This window comes from Callithrix jacchus, chromosome 9, assembly GCF_049354715.1.
Source record: "Callithrix jacchus isolate 240 chromosome 9, calJac240_pri, whole genome shotgun sequence".
Taxonomy (NCBI): Eukaryota; Metazoa; Chordata; class Mammalia; order Primates; family Cebidae; genus Callithrix; species Callithrix jacchus.
In genome coordinates, this window is record NC_133510.1 from 13,044,053 (window position 1) to 13,070,780 (window position 26,728).

Consider the following 26,728-nt stretch of genomic DNA (forward strand, 5'->3'; position numbering starts at 1 on the left):
GTTTCTCTAACAATATATAGGTTGGCGCAAAAGTAATTGTGGTTTTTGCTATTAAAAGTTTACGAAATTACTTTAGCACCAACCTAGATAGTAAGGAATTTGAGGCCCAGAAACCCCCACCAGGGAGCATGTATACTGATGGCCAAGGTCTGTATACTGAGGGCTCGTAGGCCAGGAAAACTATAATCAGCCTATCTCTCTACAGACTGACTCAATCCATTTGATCTCCTCCTCACCTAAGCTACCAAAAGCGGGAAGGAAATGAGTCTCCAAAGTTTGGATTTGTGTCTTATTGACTCAATAGTCTTAATATTTTTTATTATTTCATTTCCTGATCAAGTATGCAAGTGGAAGTGAGGGGGTGGAGAGGACCGTTTTTGAGTATGTTTTCTGATTTTTGTTAGGAAATCTTACTTTAAAATTCTTCTTGGCATTTCTTCACGTAAATCATAGAAAATGGTTAGGTATTATTATTATTATATATATAAAAGAGAATGCATAGAGATTTTTGAAAATCAAAAACTAACTGCTTTACTATGTTGGGTAGACAGGAAAAATGATACTCCCTTTATAAGTGCTACTAAAAAGTAACTAGGAAAATATTACAGATACAAATTAACTAGATATTTTCACAACCAAAATGAACAAAAAGACTAAGACTATTGAAGAAAAGAAAAAAATAGAAAAACATTCCTTCAGATTAGAAGCCTCAATACTGTAAAAAAAGAAATTAAATTCACCTAAATATATCAAAAAAATTCTATTTCAATTTAATTAAAACAATGATAGGTTTTCTCCTGATAAATAAAAAGCTTTCAAAATACCTCTGAAAATATTACCATCAAAATATTGGCAGCAAAATTTAAAGGAAAATATATTCCAAACATGATTACTTCGTCCTATCTACTTTACCAATGTTGGTTTTATCTTTATAACTCTCTATACCAGGTACCATTATTATCACTCTTATTTTACAGATAGAGAAGTGAGTTGCAAAGTGGTTAAGGCTTTCTTTGTTTTGTGTGTGTGTGTGTGTGTGTGTTTTTTTTTTTGAGAGAGAGTCTCACTCTGTCACCCAGGCTAGAGTGCAGTGGCATCTTGGCTCACTGTAACTTCCGCCTCCAATAATTCAAGTGATTCTCCTGCCTCAGCCTCCTGAATAGCTGGGACCACAGGCACGGGCCACCACATCTGGCTAATTTTTGAATTTTTTAGTAGAAACGGGGTTTCATCATATTGGCCAGGCTGGTCTCGAACTCCTGACATCGTGATCCACCCCACTTGACCTCCCAAAGTTCTGGGATTACAGGTGTGAGCCACTGCACCCATCTGCGAAGTGGTGAAGTTTGTATCTAACATCACACAGTTGGTGAGTGGTAAAGTTGAGACTTGACCGAAGACTCTGGCTGCCTTGTTCAAATACATGCACAAGCTCTAATGCCTTTCCCGGTGGGAAAGAGTAGCCCTCTGTTTTTCCTAGGTGGATCAAATGTTTGTATATAAATACTTGTTTATAATATTCTCTGTTTATAAAAGGATGAAAACTGGCCACTCCACAGGTAGAGCCCTGTTCTGTGTTATGTTGCTCTGTTTTTTCACATGGAAGGTTGTTTCATCCATCATCACTAGAAGATAAAGCGTATGATGAATTGTAAGGGGCAACAACTGAAAAATCTAAAAGTCCTGTTTGCAAGGTATTCTTGTTTGGTAGAAATATTTGATAACTATTACTTCACACAAAATCCTTGGTTTAGAGCCAGCTAAGATATTTACATCCACAGGAATAAGCTGAGATCTGAGATGATTTGATGGTTTGCCCTTCACAGTCTGTATCAGTTTTTTAAAAACTTTGTTATTGATATATAATAGTTGTATAGATTTTAGAGGTATTTGCGATATTTTGAAACCTGAATACAGTGTGTAATGACCAAATCAGGGTAATAAGCATATTCATTCCTTCAAATACTTACCTTTTCCTTGTGTTGGGAATACTACAATTCTTCTCTTTTAGCTATTTTGAAATATACAATAAATTATGGTTAACTATAGTTTTCCCACTGTACTGTCAAATACTAAAACTTGTTCCTTCTACCTATCTGTATTTTTGTACCCAACCAACTTGTCTTTATTCCCCACAATCCCTTTCCAAGACTCTGGTAACCACCATTCTACTCTCCATTGGAATCATTCTTTCAACTCTCACATGTGAGTGAGAACATGTAATATTTGTCTTTCTATGCCTGGCCTATTTCAGTTAACATGATGACCTTCAGTTCCACTCATGTTTCTGCAAATGACAAATTCCTTTTTCTGGCCGAGTAACATTCCATTGTGTATATGTACTACAGATACCTGCACTCCCATGTTTACTGTGGCACACAAGATATGAAATCAACCTATATTAATTTTCATTCCAGTTGAATAATAAGAGATGATCTGCAAATATCAACTACAAATATCTTCCAATATTAAACATAAGTGACAAACTATCCATTACCTAAATTAAGTATTTTCTGTGGGTTGTTATAATGAAAAAAAGGGAAGTAAGTAAAGATAGGTGAAGAAAAGTGCACAGGGGTAAAAAGTTAGAGACACACATCTTCAGAGTCACATAATTTAAAAGTTGAGAGACCACCGTGACCGTGATATACTTGTACAAAAAAGAAACACACACTTGGGATCCAAGAACAATAAAAAATTTTACACATTAAAAGGAAAATTTAAGAAGATAAAATAATGGGACAATTTACAAGATGCAGCTAAGACCAAAGGAAGCGAATGGGATAGTGAAATACCCCAGGGGCAGCTGCTGTGGGCAGCCTGAGAGAACGATATGGGTAGCAATTAGCTGGAGCAGCAGAAACTACAGCTGAGGAAGGCTGCCTCCCTGGAGGTGCCCTCAGTGAGAAAAACTCCGTACCCATTTCCTAGCGCTGTAGGGAAGGATTCTCCCACCTTTTAATCTTTGCTTATTCTTCCTATTAGCACAAAAGTGCCTAGAGCTTCAGGACATTAGTGTCCAGGGAGATTGTACATACATAAGAGTCAGCATCCCGGGGCGCTGAAAAGGGATTACAATGGTGAAGAGGAGGTCTGTAAGAACAAACAGAATATCCCGCACAGCTGATCTCTTTCACCCTCAGCATCCACTCTTACTGTTCCGGATGAAAAGAGGACACCCAAAATTCTGTAACAGGAAACTTTCCTTGACCATTTCACAGTCCTTGCGACAGGGGTGCCTTGCTTACTTAGCCTGCAGCTCTCAACCCCTCACAGGAGGGGGAATACACAGATGAGTGGGTGCAGAAGCCAGAGTGAGTGCTTTTGGGCACCCACAGGAGCAAAATTCTGTGTGGCCCCACAGAAGCATCTAGGCGGTACTAGCGACCCCTGAAGACCCAGAGGACATTTGTTACAGTGCACTCTTTTAACTTTGCTGCTGCAGATGTCTTAAGTGTTAACAGCTCAGCGGAGGGGCAATGTGGCAGCCTTTTGCACCTGCACCCGAGTCTTGTCTGGCATCCAGGAGGAACGAGGTTGCACGAACAGGTTGAGGGGTGGTGAATGTGGAGGATTTTATTGCTGATGAAAGTGGCTCTCAGTCGGAAGAGGTGCCAGAAAGGAGATGGAGTGGGAAGGTGATATTCCCATGGAGTCCAGCCATCCCTGCCAGGACTCTTCTCTGAAGTCTTGCTATCAAGCCATCCCTCTGAAGTCAAGTGGCTTCTCTTTGATGTCTGGCTGCTGCTTCTTTTCCCTCCTTCTCTGCTCTTTGACAGTGGAGCCTGCAGTTTTTCTGGGTACAGGATGGAGGTAGGGTAGGCCAGGGGTGGTTTTGCAAAAGGTAACATTTAAGTGAAAAATAGGGATGTAAAATTCTCACTTTAAACCACAGATCCAGGGCGAGGCTCTTGCCAGGGGCCCGGCCCTTTTCTTCCTAGAATGTCTCTGCCTCCTGTCCCTATCACTATCAGCTGCCATATCATTATGGGTTAATATCAACTCAGTAATACTTTAAAATAGATCTATAATGTTTACTACCACCTCTGCAATTTACACTGTAGCAGGAACGGCCACAGGAAACAGATTTCCCCAAGACCAAGCGTGTTATTTTCAGGAAGGAGATTCAGGAGGCTCCAGCTAGCCTGCTCTCTCTTCTATTGAGATGCACAGTGGATGACAGAGGGGGAGGGAATCCCAGATGCCTGGGTCTCCTTCCTCAATAGAACAGAGCAGAATAGTGTAGGGGAAAGGGGAAAATTCAATGTTTGAAAAAATTACTATTATTGTCTTTCCACATATAACTAAAATAGAATTATAGTTTCTTTTCCAAGCACTTATTTTACATTCCCTTTATCCTCTTCTGCACTGTTTTTACCATAATTTGACCCTCATATTCATTCTCACTGAATCTGAGTTTTCAGTGGTCCGTTTACATAGGACTCTCATAACTTTTTATTGCCTATTCTCTTGATAAAGACAGGACAAAGTGCTATTTGTTTATTCCTTGGGTCCTAGATAGAATCCTGCTTGTCTCATTGTGTAGCGGTACTCAAATTGCACTTAGCATTTGAATCCTTCACTTTGAACAATATTACTGGTTGTTTTAGGAGCATAAGCAGCACACAATTGCCAGTAGTGACCGGGCTCTCAACTTCTAAATTATTAAGAACCAAATTCCTAAATTATTAGGATAATAATTCCTGGATTTTTATTTCTAAATCAATAGGAACATGACTATGTTCTTTTATTGGAAACATTACAACCTTTGGGACTGGGACCTCTAAACACATCAAAATTTAGTTTGGCAAACCAGAAGCTCATATTTATTATGCAGGCTCTCACATGTAATACACAAAGCAGCTACTCCTACTTCCACATTCCACATATAGAAGGTTGACACCATATTTTGACAGGTGTTTTAAAGCAAATACAACAAGTTATATAAGAAAACACTTTAATCTGCTTAAGTATTGTGTTCCCTATTATACCACAATTAAGTCTTTAAAAACGTGTTCAACTCATTCCTCTGCTCTAACAAACTAGCTGATTTGGGGTGATGGATGTGTGTGTTAAATACAGTAAATTGGTACTCACTGCCCCATTTCTTTTGCCATGAAATGAGTTTCTTTGTCAGAGGGCATATAAGGAATGCCAAGGAGATTAACAACTCATTTTGTAAATCCACAATTAATAAATTACTCCACAAACCTCATCAATATAATTCAACATGAATTCTTCTCTTTTAAAAAAATAGGTCTCACCAAGTTCAACAAAGACTATCTTTTTACTCTATCCACGGAATATTCCTTACATCTTAACTGACTTGATTCTTTAGAACCATTTGATATCCATGGCTATTCCTTCCTTCTTAAACACATTCATTTGTTGGATTCTATCTTGCCCTCTTCTGGTCCTTAATTAAATTACTCTAAACTTTATAGTTATTTATTTCAGTTCTATAATTTTTGTTTATTCTTGAATTATTTTATGTTGTTGAAATTCTTAATACTTTTCTCCATGTACTTGAATACAGTAATTATTGCTTTCCATTTCTGTCTAACACATGAAAAGAAAACTCAAAAACCCAGCTCACTATCCCAATAAGAAAAATAAAATAAAGCTGAAAGCTAAATCACACAAAAAAAGTGCCTTTCTTGTTGTTCCTAAGCAGATAGCTACAGATGAAAGGTTAAACATCGCCACAGACAGCTCTGTCTTCACCTTATCTTAGGTAAAATGCCCATTTACTGTAAGGAATACATCACTGACTATTCCCCTTCCTGCTTTTTCCTTGCAAACTGTGGATTACCACACCTTCACTTTTTCCCCTAAAGCTTGTTTTTCCCCTTTAAAATCGAAACTCTCAGAGTCATCTTTGTAGAAAATCACAGACCACAGACTATTTTGGTGTTTCTATTTTATTCTTCTGGGCATGTCCTTCAGCTCGGCAAAATAAACTTCTAAATTGAATGAGACCTGTCTCAGATAATTTTCGTTTTACTGATATTATTATCTGAACCACATGTAGGTCAGTTTTTATAATTTGGCCTATCAATCGATGTTTTAATATTTAGTTCCTTTTTTTAGGTCATCTCATAATTTTTTTTTATTAAATGACAGGCCTTATGTATTAAAAACAGAGATTTTAAATGATCTTCCTACCAAAAAGTTTTGTTTTCTTTTTTTCATGGCAGGCACATAGACTATAAGCAGTAAATCTTGATCAATTGGAACCCCTCAAATTTTGCCTTCTCAGTTGTTTTATTAACTTTATCCACATTTTATAATTATGTTTTTGTAGGTTTCTCTCATCTGATACAAGCTGCAGTGCTATGGCTAGAACCGGCTTTATTCTGGCTTTGTTCTCCAACAAACTAAAATTGGGAGGTTATATAGTGGGGAAGGAATATAGCTATGTGCAGGCAGAAACGTAGCTGTGTGTGGGGTGTAAACCAAAAATAAAATTCTAAGATCCTCCAACCATCTGAATGGACTTCCTTTTCAACCAGGGCTCTTTGAAAATTTAACCTGAGAGGTTGGTTCAGGTAATGACAGGAAGTGTAAAATAGGAATTTACAAGTATGTGTAACAGACGTTTGTTTTCCATGACCTCCTCCCAGTGGTGCCTCATGGCTGCAATTAGACTTCACTTAATGGTAGCCTGTCTGGCAAGCCTTGCTGTGTCACCTAGATAAGAGTTCAGGAATGTGGCTGCAGAGCAATCAGGGTGGGGGGCTGGGAGGTCAGCTTGCATGGAGGGGATTTTCTGAGGCAACTTGTCCCTAACAATTAATGACCTAGCTTCTGTTTCTAGGGAGGAAAAAAAATCCTCAAGCATCAGAGGGTCCACGAAAAATCTCCAAGTCAACATTTTGAAAAGGGCTAAGAGCCAATGAATTTCTGGGGGCTACCAGTACGCTTAGCAGGGCAAGGGGGCAGGAAGTTTTCCCAGGTGAGATCTCGGGACCCCCAAATCACTAAGCCAAAGGGAGAAGTCAGGCTGGAAACTGTCAGGCAAACCTGATTCCCATTTTATTCCACTGACTTTCGCCCTGGCATGGAAATGGATAGCTTATCTTCACAGGTATGGGACAAAGCACAGAAGTCTAAGTCATCCCTCTGCTCATCTGAAACAAATGCATCTCTGATTGCTTCGTCTGCCCTTTTGTTTGTATAAAAATGCAGATTCACTGAACTAGACTGAGGCAGAATTGACTATTCCTCTACTCCTTCTCACATGTAATTGTGCATTCAGTGAAAGGCTGATCAAAGTCTCAGAAGAATGCAACCATTTGTCTCTTATCTTTCTACACCTTTTTAAAATGTTTCCTCTTTCCCCAAGATCTGCCCTTTCTCCTTTAAATATTGAAGCCCTCAAAATCATCTTTGGAGAAAGGCACAGGTCTGTCTCCCAGGCACATATCCTTACCCTTGTCAACATAAACTTTGAAATTAATTGAGACCTGCTTCAGATACATTTTGGTTCATATAGATAACAAAAAACAATGGATTGAAATTTTTTTAATTAGTTTTTATTTCCTTATGCATCCAGTGAACCAACTTCTTAGTATTGAATCCGTATCTAAATTTCACTGGTAACATTTACCTCTAATAACTGAGTGCAACACAGCACAGATATATCTCCATATCATGGGCAACCACCTTGCCGTAGGTCAAAGATTAACCTAATAACAAGCGTACTATAGTTTTCTTCCAAAACATAATTTTTCTCTCTCCTGTTCTCCATTTCCATGAAAGGCAAATCTAGTAGGACCAATTTATTTGCAAAATCAGTTTTAATCTTATTATAGTTTGCCCGATTATTTGCATAAAGTGCAGCAAGAATTACTCTTCATAAAGGCTCTTTTAAATTGGCTTTGCTGGAACTTTTTATCATAAGGAATCTCTGATTTGATTTTTAAAGGCCTCTTGAGCACAACTAAGAATTTATCTGTGCTTGCAGATACCTGTATGAATTGGGTGAATTCCTCTTTTCTGGAGTTTCCAAAATTGCTTGAGATTTCTGGGCCTGAAAGAAACCTCATTTATTTATAAAATGAGGTATCTCATTTATAAAATGTTAATATCTGATAGACAGCTCAGGATTTCATGCTTCCTAGCTTTCCATTAAAATTTTGAGTTATAATTCTTGTGACTTGCATAATTCCATGTACAAAATGTGCCAAAGAAGATGTGTTCTTATTGATAAAAAGGATAATTTAGTTTAACTCAGAAGTTATCTAAAGGTTCATTCAAATTATGGACTTAGGTTGTTTGTGAAACAAGCCGGAAAGAAACCAGTAACTAGCGGAGAGAGATATAGATTCGTTCCCTGTGTTAGAACAAGGTTTTCTTAAAATACTGATTGGACAAGAAGTTTTGATTTTCATTCTATAATCCATTGCTTGAAACCTTCTCACATTTAGATCTTCAAAGTGTAACTTCCTTGTGTTTTGTTGTTTTTAGCTTGTCTTTTGTTGAAGGAGCCTGAAATAATCACTCTCCCCTTCAACTTTGTCAGTTTCTATTTTTTTTCCTCTGGCCTTAATTGCTATTGTTGTCTGATGCTGATATATTTCTTTTAAAAGTCTACAAAAGCAATGTTTTCCTCCATTATAACTTGATTCTGTCCTCCTGGCTTTTCTTGATATGTCTACATTTTTTATGAGGTTTGACTTTCAGGTTTTCAAGACGGGATTCCCATAGAAGAAGCACTCACTGCAGGAGGTTTTTCTTTGCCTTTTGGTAACTGATTAAGAAACAGATTTTATATTTTATCAAAATAATTTCTATGTCATTTCTGTTAGGTTTTTGATTGTTTAGGAAAACTGAGATTTAAAGGAATTTACGTTTTGACCTCATTTAACTTTCTGTATTACAACCCTTTCATAATTGGAAATGACCCAGACATCTCATGAGCATCTGAAATAACTTCAAGATATTAAATTACACAAAAAGTTTACTGAGAGCATTTATGCCATTCATATTTTATTCACTTTTTAGCAATTATCTATATTACTTAAGAGAAATGAGATGTCAAAGCTATTCATTTTTTCCTTGTTAACCATTTTTACAACTTGTGCGTATTAGGTATTCACCTAAGAAACATAAAGTTAAATATATGGATACCTGTGGCAATAATGCAAACGTTCCAGCTGTTTTAATTAAACTAACAACATTTAATTAGTCTTATTTATCAAAAAATCACACAGATAATTAATAGACAAAGCTAAATTATAAAGATAATTTTGTTCTTGGCTGGGTTTATACTCTAATAACCTTTTTGCCAAACTCTGACATTTTTAAATATCTAGCAGATACCATTGTAAAACCAAAACAAAAAGATATGCTGACTGTTCCAAAGACATTTCTATTTTTATTTTACAAATTCCCTAAAAGCTGTCTTGTTTATTAAAGATTTACTTAAGTCATGTAAGCTTGAAAATGCTGACTCATCTACTTAATTTATGAGCACTTTTTAATTTATAAGCCAATTTATTACCCTCTAAAAACAACAGGTAACATCCAGACACTTACACCTACACTAAAGCTTCACAGAGAGGTGTGACTTGGGGTTTAAGTAAAGAAAAACCCCAGGCCAAGCATTGGAGTACTTATACAAAGGTAAGACAGATTCTTGTAATCTAAGGAGGACTGTCAGATAAACCAGGAGATATCTAGCTAAAGCTGAATTTCAGATAAAAGTGACTTATTTTAATGTAAGTATTGCTCATTCAGTGTTTGTATTTGTTGTCTCTACAACATTTGCGGTTGATCTGAAATTCAAATTTAACTGGAAATCTTGTGTCTTAATTTGCTAAATATGGGCACCATATCCATAAGCCCATTGGAGTGGATTGACTAAAAAAACAAAAAAAAATGAAGACAAATTTGTATATGCAGTAAACATTCTTTTAATGAGAAGGGAGGTTTATTCTCACTACCCACCCTAAAGTACACTCTCCACACCGTTCTACACACATCATCAGTCAACCTATTCACCACCCAATCCCATGTTTTTCACAGCATTCATCAAGTGTTTGGGTGCCCAGTTAATATTTTCCAGATGACTGAGAGGCATCAGGACATTTGTTATGTTTCTTTTATGGATTAGCTGCCCGCTACTCTAGGTTCTGGCCTTCACAAGTCACAGAAAGCTTATGGACTAAAGCAAGAACCTATCTACTAAGGATTCTGCAAAGTAACTTTCTTAGTAAAAGAAACTTCATAGAACCAAGTTCTAAAATCAGACTGCCACAAGAACAGCAGCAGAGTAACTGAAATATATGCACTTATACGCAACAATGCTAGGTCTAGTTGTCACCATCTCTACTGTTTTAAATTTTTCAACTGAAAATTTGATGGGGAACAAACACCCCACAAGCTCTGTGCAGTCGTACCTGGAAGTGAGTCCAGTCAAGGGAATGTTGCCAGACAGCCAACTCCGCTTCAGAACGTCTTCAGATCATTACCCACCAGGGACCACAGGCTTTGCCAGACAATTATGGTCCATATTTTTGGTTACTACAATTCAAGTTGGTTTCTAAATCTCAAAAACTGTGATGATCGATGATACAGATTTTTTTATCTACTTTTGTCTAAAACATTAAATACTCATTCTGAAGTAACTCATCTCAAAATTCAATGCTAGAAAAATGAAAATAATTACAGGCAGATGCAATGATTTAAAGGTTTAAAAGAAACTGTTCATTCTGAGGACTGAGAGGGAATCTTTCCTTATAAAACAGTTCATGAAATAAATAGAAGAAAACCCTCCAACCCAATCATGAGATTCCAGAAAACATTGCATATTTACTAAAAATGTAATTTGTATTAATAAAATATTTCTTAAGGTTGTGTCTTTCTTCCCTTCCACCCAACAGAAAATGAAATTACTGGGTTTATGGTCAAGGAAAAATCACTAATCCACCGCCCTCAGACACACGCAGGATAATGGGAAGAATGCATCACAGAGGGCAGAGAAACAGTGACTCTTGTGGTTGGAAAGAAACACACTTTGGTATGTACAGATAGAATTCATTTATTTTCCCCTCAAGCTGACTCTGAGACTTAGCAATCCCCTCATCTGGGTAGGCTGGAATCAATCCATGGCTTTCATGGTTCCTTTAAGTAACAAGAGCAGTCTCATGTCAGAAATTAATAGGTCCAGTCTAGCACAATATTGAAACTCCAAACTTCAATTTAAAACCTCTTCTTCATGGCCGGGTGCCGTGGCTCAAGCCTGCAATCCCAGCACTTTGGGAGGCCGAGGCGGGTGGATCACGAGGTCAAGAGATCGAGACCATCCCGGTCAACATGGTGAAACCCCGTCTCTACTAAAAATACAAAGAATTAGCCGGGTATGGTAGCGCGTGCCTGTAATCCCAGCTACTCAGGAGGCTGAGGCAGGAGAACTGCCTGAACCCAGGAGGCGGAGGTTGCAAGATCGTGCCATTGCACTCCAGCCTGGGTAACTCCATCTCAAAAAAAAAAACCTCTTCTTCAAAGCCTGCAGAAGAAGAGGCAGGCTATTTTGCTGCCTCTTTTTACCCTAGCATCATAAAATCCTCTATTCATTGGTTGCTGTTCCTTAAACTTTTCATGGGGGAGGGGAATAGAAGCACAGATTATCTGCTGTTAATGGCTCTTCCTCTTACCAAGTGCTCTTGTGCGTTGTTCAGAAGTCATGTCATATGACTGAAACTTACTTCCTGTCAGAGGTACTTCTCTTAAGCTGATTTCTCCTCAGCTTTTGGGATTCTACAGGTTCTCACCATTAGGATTTCATTGTCCAGCAGTCCTCTGGGATACTACTTTTGAAAAATTGTGGTAAAATACACATACCAACATTTTTCATCTTAACCATTTTTAAGTGTACAGTTCAGTCGTGTTAAGCACATTCACATTGTTGTGCAATCTCCAGAACTGGTTTTATCTTGCAAAACTAAAACTTTACTTGTGAAGCAGTGACTCCCCATTTCCTCTTTTCTCCTCCCCCAGCAGCCACCATTCTACTTTCTGTTTCTTAACTGTCTTAACTGCTTTAACTACTCTATGTACCTCATATAAGTGAAATCATCCAGTACTTGTCCTTTTGCGACTGCTTTATTCCACATAGCATAATGCCTCCAATGTTTAGTTATGTTGTAGCCTGTGTCAGAATGTCTTTCCTTTTTAAGGCTGAATAATATTCCATTGTTATGTATATACCACATTTTTTTAGTCTGCCCATTGATGGACACTAAAGTTGCTTTAACCTGCCGGCTTGTGAATAATGCTGCTATGAATATGGCTGTACAAATCTCTTGGAGATCCTGCTTTAATGATTTTGCCTATATATCCAGGAGCAAAAGTGCTGGATTGCATTATAATTTCATCTTTAATTTGGGTGGGACCACCACATTGTTTTCTGTAGTAGCTGCATTATTTTACATTGCCATCAAAATTTCATTAGGGTTGCAATTTATCCATATCCCCGTAATATTTGTTATTTTCTGTTTTTTTCTTTCTTTTTTGTTTTGAGACAGAGTCTTGCTGTCACCCAGGCTGGAGTGCAGTGGCGGGATCTCAGCTCACTTCAACCTCTGCCTCCCAGCTTCAAACAATACTCTCCCTTGGCCTCCCGAGTAACTGGGAATGCAGGTGCCCACCATCATACCCGATTCATTTTTGTATTTTTAGTAGAGACGGGGTTTCACCATCTTGGCCAGGTGGGTCTTGAACTCCTGACCTTGTGATCCACCTGCCTTGGCCTCCTAACATGCTGGGATTACAGGCATGAGCAACCGGGCCCAGCCAAAATGAGCAGTCTTAATGGTGTGAGGTGATCTCTCAGTATAGTTTTGGTTTGAATTTCCAAAATTATTAGTGATATTAAATGTCTTTTCATATGTTTGCTAGCCATTTGTTTGCTTTGTGAAGAAAAATCTATTCAAGTCTTTTGCCCAGTTTTTAAATCAAGTTATTTTTCCTCCTTTCATTTGTTTGTTTTCTATTGCCTTAGAGGAATTTGTGATATATTCTGCATTTTAATTCCTTATAAAATATGTGATTTGCAAACATTTTCTCCCATTTTGTAGGTTGCCATTTCACTCTGTGGATTACGTTCTCTGATGCACAGAAGTTTTTAATTTTGATGTAGTCCAATTTGCCTATGTTTACTTTTGTTGCCTGTGCTTTTGGTGTCATTTCCAAGAAATCATCGCCAAATCTGATGTCATAAAATTTTCTTCTTAAAAGTTTTATAGTTTTAGCTCTGACATTTAGGTCTTTTATCCATTTTGAGTTAATTTCTGTTTATATTGTAAAGTAAAGGTACAATTTTATTATTTTGCATGTGGATATCCAGTTTCCCCAGCACCATTTATTAAAAAGACTGTCCTTTCCCCATTGAATGAGTTTGGCACCCTTGTTGGAAATTATTTCACTATATATGTGAGAGTTTATTTCTGACTCTGTGTTCTATTCCGTAAGTCTATGTGGCTGTCTTTATTCCATAACCATGCTGTTTTGTTACTATAACTGTACAATAAACTTTCAGTTCAGGAAGTGTGACACTTCTAACTTTGAGCTGATTTTGTTTTGGTTATTTGAGATATCTTAACATTTCACAGAAATATTATTATGGATTTTTATATTTCTGCAAAAAACACCATTGGAATTTTGATAGAGACTGCATAAAGTCTGCATTGGATACATTTTACAATCATCCAAACCACTTGCCCAAGGTGTGATGCACATTTGGTTCTCCTCTGTGCTTGGTGGAAGTAGATGAACTCCTTTGCAGTCTTTTCTTTCCTCTAATAACTCCAGGCTGCTCTGTAAATACTTTTTAAGCTTCTCTAGTTAGGGTCTGCTAAGGGTCACTGCTCCTCCATTCTAACTCTGTGGAGTACATTTGTATCTACTGAGTGGTCCCTTGGAAGCGCCTGTCATTTGTTTGGGGCTGAGTAGGAAATACTTTCCCTCCTTTACTGTGGATCTTTGAGATTATGTACAGCATAATGACAACTCATTCCAAATACATTTCTCCTTTCTATTTTTTTATTCACATTTCTTTGTATTCATAAGGAGAATCATGGATTAAAGTAGGTCAACTTGGTATTATACTCTCTTAGTGTCTCCTGCTAAGTAATATAGCGTCTGTATCTTTTTTTTTAAGCCATTCATCTTTTATTTGAAGAACGTTTTATGCATCAGGAAGTGGGGTGGGACATCGATTGGAAAACTGACTTTTTGTTTGTTTGTTTGAATACACTACTTATTCTATAGGAATTGAAATCAAATTATGGTAAATTTGATTTACCATAGTAGAAACAGTTTTGGAAAAAGTAAAAGAAGACCTATTTTAGAAGTTCATGAATTGATTCATTCCTATGAACAATAATGTTTGCTAGAGTCTGAGAATTGTTTTTCCAGCTCAGAGCTAGTAATCTGTAAGTTGTTGGTTAGATGATGATATTAGTTTTGGAGATACATGACAACTTCTGTACATAATACTATATCTGGAGAGTGAGTTGATGGACCATCTCTAATTTTTCACTCTTTTAAAATTAAGATTTAAAGTTTTATTTTTGCAGTGCTAAACATCACAATTGTCTCCTGAGGATAGATTTTGATTGCATATGGCCGTGAAATTCCTACATAATATATTTTATACAGCTCAGCATACTTAATATGCAAAGTGGTTGCTATAGCAGAAGATCTACTATGTTTCTGTGCTGAAATCTGATTGCTATTTTCGTATGTATGAAATGTTAATCACTATTTTTTCTAATGGGGAAATATTTTGTTTTACAGGGGATCTTCCCTGCAAATTGCATTCACTTGAAAAAGGCAATTGTCAGTAATAGAGGGTGAGTAATTGGCCTTACTAAATTTATTTACTTTTTTTATGGTATAATTGTTTTATTATTAGGCACTAACCATGTTGTAGAAGGACCCATTTCCCAATCCATCTGTGCTAATTTTAACTGCCTGGCTTAGCATGGGAGTTTCGATCACTGACGAAACCATCACCCACTTCTGGGTGTGTCTGGCAGAGCTCTAGTAGTCCCAATGCCAATTCCAGACACTCATTCCCAAGTCTGCAAATTGCTGTATCGTTTCTTGTAGTGATGCTCCCTCAAGCATCACAGATTTTACACATTGGTTAGATTGAAGTGAACACACCCTGGAAACAGAAATGCTGGAAACAACAAACAGCTGCCCTGTGTTGCTTCCTCACCCACACAGTCAAATGACTGAGGCATAGAGTAGTGAGTTCACTGTGTACTGAGAGCATCAGGCAGGCAAAACGGTGTTGCTGTCCTGGGTTAGCCAGAGACTTCCAGCCTCTTGGGTCACTCTGCCCTTTGCTACTTAAATGAATCATCTGGGACCTAGTTCCATACATGGTGGGAAAATAGCACAACCCTCACCATCAATATTTTCAGAGATTCTCAGAGGCGTATGCTTCACCCAGTGATCTCTTGGGTTTTGTAGTAGCTTTAAACATGTCTGCACATTCTTTGATACCCTTTCTATTAAGAGGTGGAATTTATTTATTTATTTATTTTTTGCTCTGGAAATGAAACTTTTATTTATTTTTTTTAATGTTTTTATTGCATTTTAGGTTTGGGGGTACATGTGAAGAATATGCAAGATAGTTGCATAGGTATACACGTGGCAGTGTGATTTGCTGCCTTGCTCCCCTTCACCTATATCTGGCATTTCTCCCCAAGCTATCTCTCCTCAACTCCCCACCCCCCACTGTCCCTCCCCTATTGCCCCCAACAGACCCCAGTGTGTAGTGCTCCCCTCCCTGTGTCCATGTGTTCTCATTGTTCAACACGAGTGAGAACATGTGGTATTTCATTTTCTGTTCTTGTGGTAGTTTGCTGAGAATGATGGTCTCCAGGTTCACCCATGTCCCTACAAAGGACACGAACTCATCATTTTTTATGGCTTTATAGTATCATGGTATATATGTGCTACATTTTCCTTGTCCAGTCTATCATAGATTGGCATTTGGGTTGATTCCAGGTCTTTGCTATTGTAAACAGTGCTGCAATGAACATATGTGTGCATGTGTCTTTATAATGGAACAATTTATAATCCTTTGGGTATATACCCAGCAATGGGATTGCTAGGTCAAATGGAATTTCTATTTCTAGGTCCTTGAGGAATCACCACACTGTCTTCCACAATGGTTGAACTCATTTACACTCCCACCAACAGTATAAAAGTGTTCCTATTTTTCCACATCCTCTCCAGCATCTGTCTCCAGATTTTTTAATGATCACCGTTCTAACTGGCATGAAGTGGTATCTCAATGTGGTTTTGATTTGCATTTCCCCAATGACCAGTGATGATGACAAATTTTTCATAGGTTTATTGGCCTCATATATGTCTTCTTTAGAAAAGGATCTGTTCATGTCCTTTGCCCGCTTTTGATTGGGTGGGTGCTTTTGTTTTTTTCTTGTAAATCTGTTTTAGTTCTTTGTAGATTCTGGATATTAGCTCTTTGTCAGATGGGTAGATTGCAAAAATTTTTTCTCATTCTGTTGGTGCCTGGTTCACTCTAATGATTATTTGTTTTGCTGTACAGAAGCTCTGGAGTTTAATTAGATCCCATTTGTTCATTTTGACTTTTGTTGCCAATGCTTTTGGTGTTTTAGTCATAAAGTCCTTGCCTATGCCTATGTCCTAAATGGTTTTACCTAAGTTTTCTTCTAGGGTTATTATGATGTTAGGTCTTATGTTTATGTCTCTAATCCATCTAGAGTTAATTTTAGTGTAAGGCGTCAGGAAGGGGGCCAGTTTCTTTTTTCTGCACATTGCTAGCCAGTTTTCCCAACACCATTTATTAAACAGGGGATCCTTTCCCCATTGCTTGTTTTTGTCAGGTTTGTCAAAGATCAGATGATTGTAGATGTGTGGTGTTGCCTCTGAGGCCAGAATATTGGTCTATTCTGTTCCATTGGTCTATATCTCTGTTTCGGAACCAGTACCATGCTGTTTTGAATACTGTAGACTTGTAATATAGTTTGAAGTCAGGTAGTGTGATGCCTCCAGCTTTGTTCTTTTGGCTTAGGATTGTCTTGGCTATGTGGGCTCTCTTTTGGTTCCATATGAAGTTTAAGGTGATTTTTTCCAGTTCTGTGAAGAGGGTCATAGGTAGCTTGATGGGGATAGCACTGAATATATAAATTACTCTGGGCAGTATGGCCATTTTCACAATATTGATTCTTCCCAACTATGAGCATGGAGTGTTTTTCCATCTGTTTGTGTCCTCTCTTATTTCCTTGATCAGTGGTTTGTAGATTTTCTTGAAGAGGTCCTTTACATACTTTGTTAGTTGGATTCCTACGTACTTTATTCTCTTTGTAGCAATTGTGAATGGGAATTTGCTCTTGATTCAGCTCTCTCTTAGTCTGTTATTGGTGTAGAGGAATGCTTGTGATTTTTGCACATTGATTTCATATCCTGAGACTTTGCTGAAGTTGCTTATCAGTTTAAGGAGATTTTGGGCCGAAACAATGGGGTCTTCTAAATATACAATTATGTCATCTGCAAATAGAGACAATTTGACCTCCTCCTTTCCTAATTGAATACTCTTTATTTCTTTTTCTTGCCTGATTGCTCCGTCTAGAACTTCCGATACTATACTGAATAGGAGTGATGAGAGAAGGCATCCTTGTCTTGTGCCAGATTTCAAAGGGAATGCTTACAGTTTTTGCACATTCAGCATGATATTGGCTGTTGGTTTGTCATAACTAGCTTTTATTATTTTGAGATAAGTTCTGTCGATGCCTAGTTTATTGAGAGTTTTTAGCAAAAAGGGCTGTTGAATTTTGTTGAAGGCCTTCTCTGTATCTACTGAGATAAATCATGTGGTTTTTGTCTTTGGTTCTGTTTATGTAGTCAATTACGTTTATAGACTTGTGTATGTTGAACCAGCATTGCATCCCTGGGATGAAGCCTGCTTGATTGTGATAGATAAGCTTTTTGATGTGCTGTTGCAATCAGTTTACCAGTGTTTTATTGAAGATTTTTGCATCTGTGTTCATCAGGGATATTGGCCTGAAGTTTTCTTTTTTTGTTGAGTCTCTGCTGGGTTTTGGTATCAGGATGATGTTGGTCTCACAAAATGATTTGGGAAGGATTCCCTCTTTTTGTATTGTTTGGAATAGTTTTAGAAGGAATGGTACCAGCTCTTCTTTGTACATCTGTGTACAAGAATTTGACTGTGAACCCATCTGGACCTGCGCTTTTTTTGGTTGGTAGGCTATTAATTCCTGCCTCGACTTCAAACCTTGTTATTGGTCTATTCAGGGTTTCAACTTCTTCCTGGTTTTGGCTTGGGAAGATGCAAGTATCCAGGAATTTATCCATTTCTACCAGGTTTACTGGTTTATATGCATAGAGTTGTTTGTAGTAATCTCCGATGGTAGCTCCTATTTCTGTGGAATTGGTGATGATATCCCCTTTATGATTTTTTATTGCATCTTTTGGATTCTTCTCTCTTTTCTTTTTTATTAAACTGGCTAGTGGTCTGTCTATTTTGTTGATCTTTTCAAAAAGCCAGATCCTGGATTTATTGATGCTTTGAAGGGTTTTTGTGTCTCTATCTCCTTCTGTTCTGCTCTGATCTTACTTATTTCTTGTCTTTTAGCTTTTGAGTTTTTGATCATGCTCCCTAGCTCTTTCAATTTTGATGACAACATGTTGATTTTAGATATTTTCTTGCTTCTCATGAAGGCATTTATTGCTATAATTTTTCCTCTAGACACTGCTTTAAATGTGCTCCAGAGATTCTGGTACATCATGTATTTGTTCTCATTGGTTTCAAAGAACATCTTTATTTCTGCCTTCATTTCATTGTTTATGCAGTCAACATTCAAGAGTCAGTTATTTAATTTCGATGAAGTTGTGTGGTTCTGAGTTAGTTTCTTAATCCCAAGTTCTAATTTGATTGCATTGTGGTCTGAGAGACTGTTTGTTATGATTTCCATTCTTTTGCATTTGCTGAAGAGTGATTTACTTCCAATTATGTGGTCAATTTTAGAGTAGGTGTGATGTGGTGCTGTGAACAATGTATATTCTGTGGATTTGGGGTGGAGAGTTCTGCAGATGTCTATTAGGTCCACTTGGTCTAGATCTGATTTCAGGTCCTGAATATCCTTGTTAATTTTCTGTCCTATTGATCTGTCTAATATTGACAGTGGAGTGTTAAGGTCTCCCACTATTATTGTGTGGGAGTCTAAGTCTCTTTGTAGGTCATTAAGAATTTGCTTGATGTATCTGGGTGTTCCTGTATTGGCTGCATATATATTTAGAACAGTTAGCTCTTCTTGTTGTATTGATCCTTTTACCATTACATAATGCCCTTCTTTGTCTCTTTTAATCATTGTTGGTTTAGTCTATTTTATCAGAGACTAGGATTGCAACTCCTGCTTTTTTTTCTCTCTCCATTTGCTTGGTAAATCTTCCTCTATCCCTTTATTTTGAGCCTATGTTGATTCTCATAGGATGGGTTTTTTTTGTTTTTTGTTTTTTTTTTTGCCTACCACAGAGACACCATTTATTTTAACAAAAAGCTTTCCAAGTATACTGGGAAGGGCTGGGTTTGTCATTTGGGAGCTGAATCCACACCGTGGTAGCTGGCAGAGGAGGACTCTCTGGGAACATTTGGGGACCCATATTCAGTTTGAAGTCTGCCCGTCCGAAACTCTTTCTGTATTCTGTGAGTTGAAAAGCCACATCCCCTCCTACCATAGGCTGAATACAATATTGAAAACAAAGAAGGAGTGCAAAAAAGTGATCAATACAAAAAAAGTAAACATATCAGTTTTAATTGTCAAGATTATTCCAGGGCAAGAGTTCATTTCCCATCACTTCTCTCTGCTTCTTGCTCCTAAGCGGCCCAAGCCAAGATGATCATTCCAGTTTATTCTCAAATTTGCGCTGGATCTTCCATGCCTTCCCCAATTTGACCAATGCAGAGGGAGGTGATTCTGCTGGGTTCACAGCAGCAAATCGTCATCTAAGTCCAACAAACTAGTCAATCTTGGTCGGCTGGCACCGAATGAACCCATCTCGCTCTGGGTCGCCAGGTGCAGAATCGACGTGGGATGGGTTTCCTGAACACAGCACACTGATGGGTTTTGACTTTTTATCCAATTTGCCAGTCTGTGTCTTTTGATTAGGTCATTTAGCCCATTTACATTTAAGGTTAATATTGTTATGTGTGAATTTGATCCTGCCATTTTGATACTAGCTGATTGTTTTGCCCATTAGTTGATACAGTTTCTTCATTTTGTTGATGATCTTTACCATTTGGTACATTTTTGGAGTGGCTTGTACTGGTTATTTCTTTCTATGTTTAGTGCTTCTTTCAGGAGCTCTTGTAAGGCAGGCTTGGTGTGACAAAATCTCTCTGCAATTGCTTGTTTTTAAGGGATTTTATTTCTCCTTTGCTTATGAAGCTTAGTTTCGCTGGATATCAAATTCTAGGTTGAAAGTTCTTTTCTTTAAGGATGTTGAATATTGGCCCCCACTGTCTTCTGGATTGTAGGGTTTCTTTCAAGAGATCCACTGTGAGTCTGATGGACTTCCCTTTGTGGGTAACCCGACCTTTCTCTCGGGCTTCCCTTAGGATTTTTTCCTTCATTTCAACCCTGGCGAATCTGATGATTATGTGCCTTGGGTTACTCTTCTTGAGGAATATCTTTGCGGTGTTCTCTATATTTCCTAGACTTGAATGTTGGCCTGCCTTGCTAGCTTTGGGAAGTTCTCCTGGATAATATCCTGAAGAGTGTTTTCCAGCTTGGATTCATTCTCTCCCTCACATTCAGGTACACCTACCAAATGTAGATAAGGTCTTTTCACATAATCCCATATTTCTTGGAGGCTTTGTCCATGTCTTTTCACTTTTTTTCTCTAATCTTGCCTTCTCATTTCATTTCATTGACTTGATCTTGAATCTCTGATATCCTTTCTTCTACTTGGTCAGTTTGGCTATTGAAACTTGTGTATGCTTCGCCAAGTTCTCATGTTGTGTTTTTCAGCTCCATCAAGTCATTTATATCCTTCTCTAAGTTGGTTATTCTAGTTAGCATTTTGTCTAACCTTTTTTGAAGGTTCTTAGTTTCTTTTCATTGGGTTAGAACATGTTCTTTTAGCTTAGAGAAGTTTCTCATTACCCACCTTCTGAAGCCTGTTTCTGTCAATTCATCAGACTCATTCTCCATTCAGCTTTGTTGCCTTGCTGGTGACGAGTTGGGATCCCTTGGAGGAGGAGAGGCGTTCTGGTTTTCAGTGTTCTCATTTTTTTTGCACTGGTTTCTTCCCATCTTTGTGGATTTATCTACCTGTGGTCTTTGTAGTTGGTGACTTTCAGATGGGGTCTCTGAGTGGAGGTCCTTTCTGTTGATGTTGGAGTTATTTCTTTCCGTTTTTTAGTTTTCCTTCTAACAGTCAGGACCCTCTGCTGTAGGACTGCTGGAGGTCCACTCCAGACCCTGCTTGCCTGGGGATCACCTGTGGGAGCTGCAAAATAGTAAGGGTTGCTACAGGTTTCTTCTGTTATCTTCATCCCTGAAGGGTACCCACCTGATGTCAGCCTGAGCTCTCCTTTATGAGGTGTCTCTTTGGATATACAGGGGTGAGGGAGCTGCTTGAGGAGACAGTCTGTCCCTTACAGGAGCTCAAGTGAGCTGTGAGCTCCGTTGTTCCATTCAGAGCTGCTGGGCAGATATGTTTAAGTCTGCTGCAGCAGAACTCATAACCACCTTTTATACCAGGTGTTCTGTACTGGGAAGGTGGGGCTTTATTTATAAGTTCCAGATGTGCTGCTGCCTTTTTTCAGAGATGCCCTGCCCAGCAAGGAGGTAGTCTAGTCACAGTCTGCCAGCAGAGGTGTTGCTGAGCTGCCATGGGCTCTGCCCAGCTCCTGTGTGAACTTCCTTGTGTTTTTTTTTTACAGGGGTATAGTTAGAACTGCCTCAGTAATGGTGGTCTCCCTCAGTAATGGCGGACTGCCTCAGTAATGGTGGACTGCCTCAGTAAAGGTGGATTGCCTCAGTAATGGTGGTCTCCCTCAGTAATGGTGGACTGCCTCGGTAATGGCGGACTGTCTCAGTAATGGCAGACTGCCTCAGTAGTGATGGACTGCCTCAGTAAGGGCTGACACCCTTCCCCCAACTGAGCTGGACCATCTTCGGTCCAGCTGCACTTGCTGCAAAACTCTCAATCCAGAGTGTTTCAGATTGCTGATCTTTGTGGGGGTGGTCCCACTGAGCCAGATCACCTGGTTCTCTGTTTCTGTCCCTTTTTTTCAGTTGAACATGTGGCTCTGTCTCCCAGGTGTTCCAGGTGCCAGTTGAAATGCCCACCCAGATTTGTGTGAGTTTTTGTGCGGAGACCCATGGTGCCAGCTGAAAGAGCTTCATTGGAAACTCGTGGCACTTTTCAGCCTGGGAATCTCCTGGTCTGTGGACAGTAAAAACTCATTTGTGAATGTCACAATCACTCACCCTCTGCGTTGTTTCCACTGGGAGCTGCACTCCAGAGCTGTTCCTATTTGGCCATCTTGGATCAAGAATGTGTTTTAATAGATCAGGTTGGTTTCTTCTGAGACCTTTTTTCTTGGCTTGGAGACAGCTGTCTTCTCACTTTGTCTTTATATGGTCTTCCATCTGTACACACTCAAGTCTGTGTCTAACTAATTTCTTCTTATGGGGACATCAGTCATATTGGATTAGGGTACATCCTAAGACTTTGTCTTACCTCAATCACTTCTTTTAAAAAAATCAAATACCTTATCTCCAAATGTTTCATTCTCAGGTACTGGGAGTTAGGTATTTAATGTATGAAATTTGGAGGCATATAATTCAGCCCATAACAGTTGTTATTAGTAGGCACTATAAATTGGATAAGCATGAAAATACACATATATTTTGGGAATGGGCAGGATAAAAATTTGAAGATACCCTAGAAGTTAGGAAAGTGTACACCAGTACTGTGAAGTTCCTCAAAATAATTACAATATAACCAGAAATGTATCACAATCCACCATTCTATTTTCTCCCATTTTGAATTTTTAATTTCATATGTTCATATGTATGGCCTAAAATGTAAACTGAGGAAATCTTTTCTATATATTTTATTTATGATTACTCAATAGATTATGTGCATCATAATCTATTGAGTAAAGAGTACCTATTTCACTACAGTGATGGTGATAAAGAGTGGCCAAATGAACATTTATTTCAGCATTAATAGACCAATTTTATAATATATGAAAGGTATGTTTAATGAAATGTCAATTATACTCCCCCTCTTTATAATTTCTAAATGGCCAAATTGATTTATCAATGTTTATTCTACAGTATAAAGGTAAAAATCCAATCCCTCACAAAATGATTTACAATGTTTGCTATAGTATCAACAGCATAGAGTTTCAGGACTGTGTTGTTAGGCACTGAAGCACCACAGTGTCCTTTTCTTCTTACCATCAGGGTCCTGAGGCGAAGTTTGGAGAAAGATGTGAGGAGAGCGACAGCTTATTTCACTTCCTCTGCTCCTTCCACATTGCACCTGTTTTAGAAACAAGGCTAACAAAGTTTACAATCTGTTTTTGAGGTTTGCTCAGTTATTTCTCATGAGTTCCAGTAAATAAAGAATTCATGTCTTTGTTTTTTTCTGGGTTCAGTACTGAAGAAGGAGGCGATTGTGCCTTCATACATAAGACAGGCATAAGTAGTGCCCATTGTAATGATACAAAAAAAATATGTTTGCAGCAGGAAATGGCCCTGTCCTTAGATTAAGAGTTCTCCCATACAGGAAATAAAATAATTAACAGAAACCCCTTCTTTTTGTGTATTACAAATGAATATAGATGCATTTTTCTTTGTATAAAACATGTTTTAAGTTGATCGATGAGCATTTAAATGATATTCATTTTTATTTAAATAATTATCAAGAAACCTAGAAATTAAAATGAGTTTTTACACGGTGCTGCCAAACTACATAAATTGTTACATTTAAATCCATGGGCATAATGGTGAACTTGGTCAGAACTGATTTATCAGCAGTTCCTCAGCAGAACAAATTGAAAGGTAAAGGGAAGGGGGTGAAAGACACCTCCACTTGACCAAAATTCAACTAACTGACTAAAAGATAAAAAGATATGCAAAGTTGGCCGGGCGCGGTGGCTCACGCCTGTAATCCCAGCACTTTGGGAGGCTGAGGCAGGTGAATCACGAGGTCAAGAGATCGAGACCATCCTGTTCAACATGGTGAAACCCTGTCTCTACTAAAAATACAAAAAATTAGCTGGGCATGGTGGCACGTGCCTGTAATCCCAGCTACTCAGGAGGCTGAGGCAGGAGAATTGCCTGAACCCAGGAGGTGGAGGTTGCCGTGAGCTGAGATCGCGCCATTGCCCTCCAGCCTGGGTAACAAGAGTGAAACTCCGTCTCAAAAAAAAAAAAAAAGATATGCAAAATTTGGTGAGTATCCAGTATTTTACTCATCCGTAAGTGGTATGTAACTCATTTGTAATACCATTCGACCCAGCAATCCCATTACTGGGTATATAATACTAAAGGAATATAAATCACTCTACCATAAAAACATGTGCTTGAGTATGTTCACTGCAGCACTATTCAAAATAGCAAAGACATGGAATCAACCTAGATGCCCATCAATGATAGACTGGATAAAGAAAATATGGTACATCTACACCATGAAATACTACTTAGCCATTAAAAAGAATGAGATCATGTGCTTTGCAGCAACATGGTTGGAGCTGAAGGTCATTTTCCAAAGTGAACTAATGCAGGAACAGAAAACCAAATACCAGGTGTTCTCACATATTAAGCGCAAGCTAAACACTGAGTACACGGGACACAAAGAACAAAAGACAACAGAGCCTACTTGAGGGTAGAAGGTGGAAAGAAGGTGAGGAATGAAAAACAATCAGGTACTATACTTGTTATCAGGGTGATGAAATAATTGTACTCCAACCCTCCATGACACGTAATTTACCTATATAACAAACCTGCACATATACCCCTGAAACTAAAAAGTTAAAAAATGCAATTTGGAAAGAAGGTCCATGGGAGAAATACTCAGAAATTGATTAGGGTCTCTGACCTTTCATCAGCAATAGAGACCAAATTCCCTGGAAATAAAGTTCATACTGAGCCACGTGCAACTTCCCATGATTCCCTAGGTCTTTAGTTAATGTACTAAACTGGCAAATTATTTACATTAAGTGGATTTGTTGTGGCTGTTGCTGCTGAAACTAGTGAAAGAATCAAATTTTGTGCTATGAGTCATGGAAGCAAAACATGAGTATTTAGAGATGGAAGAACCACGAAGTAGGAAGCCCTGGTGACTTGAAGAAAAAAATGGAGACTTCTCTGGATTCCCACAAAGCTCTGGGGTTTAGATTCCAGGTAATACTTAAACAGGTCTCAGCGGAACATAGGGCAAGTGTGAACATCCGGCTGTCATTACAAGTCTCTGTACCTTTTAATATTTTACTTTGGCCTCGTTTCCTTTTCTTCGCTTTTACATTCCCTGAAATAATGAGTATTAACCAGGCAGCTAGTGGATGTTTACTATAGGTTAAAGATAAACTAGAAAGCACTCTTTAGAGAGAACAAAGGAAAGAGTCACATTTCTTGTGTTCAAAGAATGAATTCATCTGGTGTGAGACATATTCATATTGGTTACTGTTTTATAACGCTTTGAGCTGTTTTCTGCTTAGAGGCAGTTTTCCACTTTGGGGGGCTGACTAGGTTTTTCTTGCTGCCATTCTAGCAAATCATATTATTTCTCACGCAGAATTTGCTCTCAGCACCCAGGTAAATAATCTTTCATTTGCTCATTTATTTAAGCCAAAATACAATTAAAAAATATTTAGCATAGTTCACGGTACAGCTTAATACTCATTATTTCAGGAAAGCAGCAAGCAGAAGCAAGCATCTGGCTGGGACCTGCCAGCACGGCTGCCATCCAGATAACTGCAGGCTGCTCTCCACAGGTGACCCACAGGGAAATTTTGTGCATTCTCGAGTTGTAAAATTACATGGATGGATTTGACCTCAAAATAATAATAATTCCTTTTTCAAAAATTCAAATTCAGCAAGCCTATATTAATAGTATAACGTGACAAGCCTATTTGGTAAATTTTATGGGCACTTTAGATAATCATTATCCAAAAAACAAAATTTTTCAATTTGTGAAATTGACCAATTGGATATTAACCAAAATTACTAAATCAAACCCCATTAAAAATGCAGAAAATGTTTTCACGAATGAATCTAATAGCGGTAAAACTTCTTATTCAGGATCTAAAAGCAAAGTTATTCAAACTCCTCATATGTCAGCTCAAAAGGCAGAGTTGGTAACTGTCATTCAGGTTTTATCAAATTTGAAAAAAAAACTATTAATGTAATTTCTAATTCTACATATGTTGTACACTCTACTTGACTGACAGTGTGCTCAACTGCGTTTTAGTACAGATGATCAACTTATAAAACTATTTACTCAATTATAAACAAAAGTAAAAAATAGAATGCATCTTTTTTACATTACTCATCCTAGAGCTCACACTATTCTTTCAGGGCCCCTAGTAGCAGGCTGTAGATTGGCTAGTGGCTGCAGTCTTTTCTGATACTCAACATTTTCACCCACTGACTCATCTAAACACAACAGGACTGAGAAGGCAATA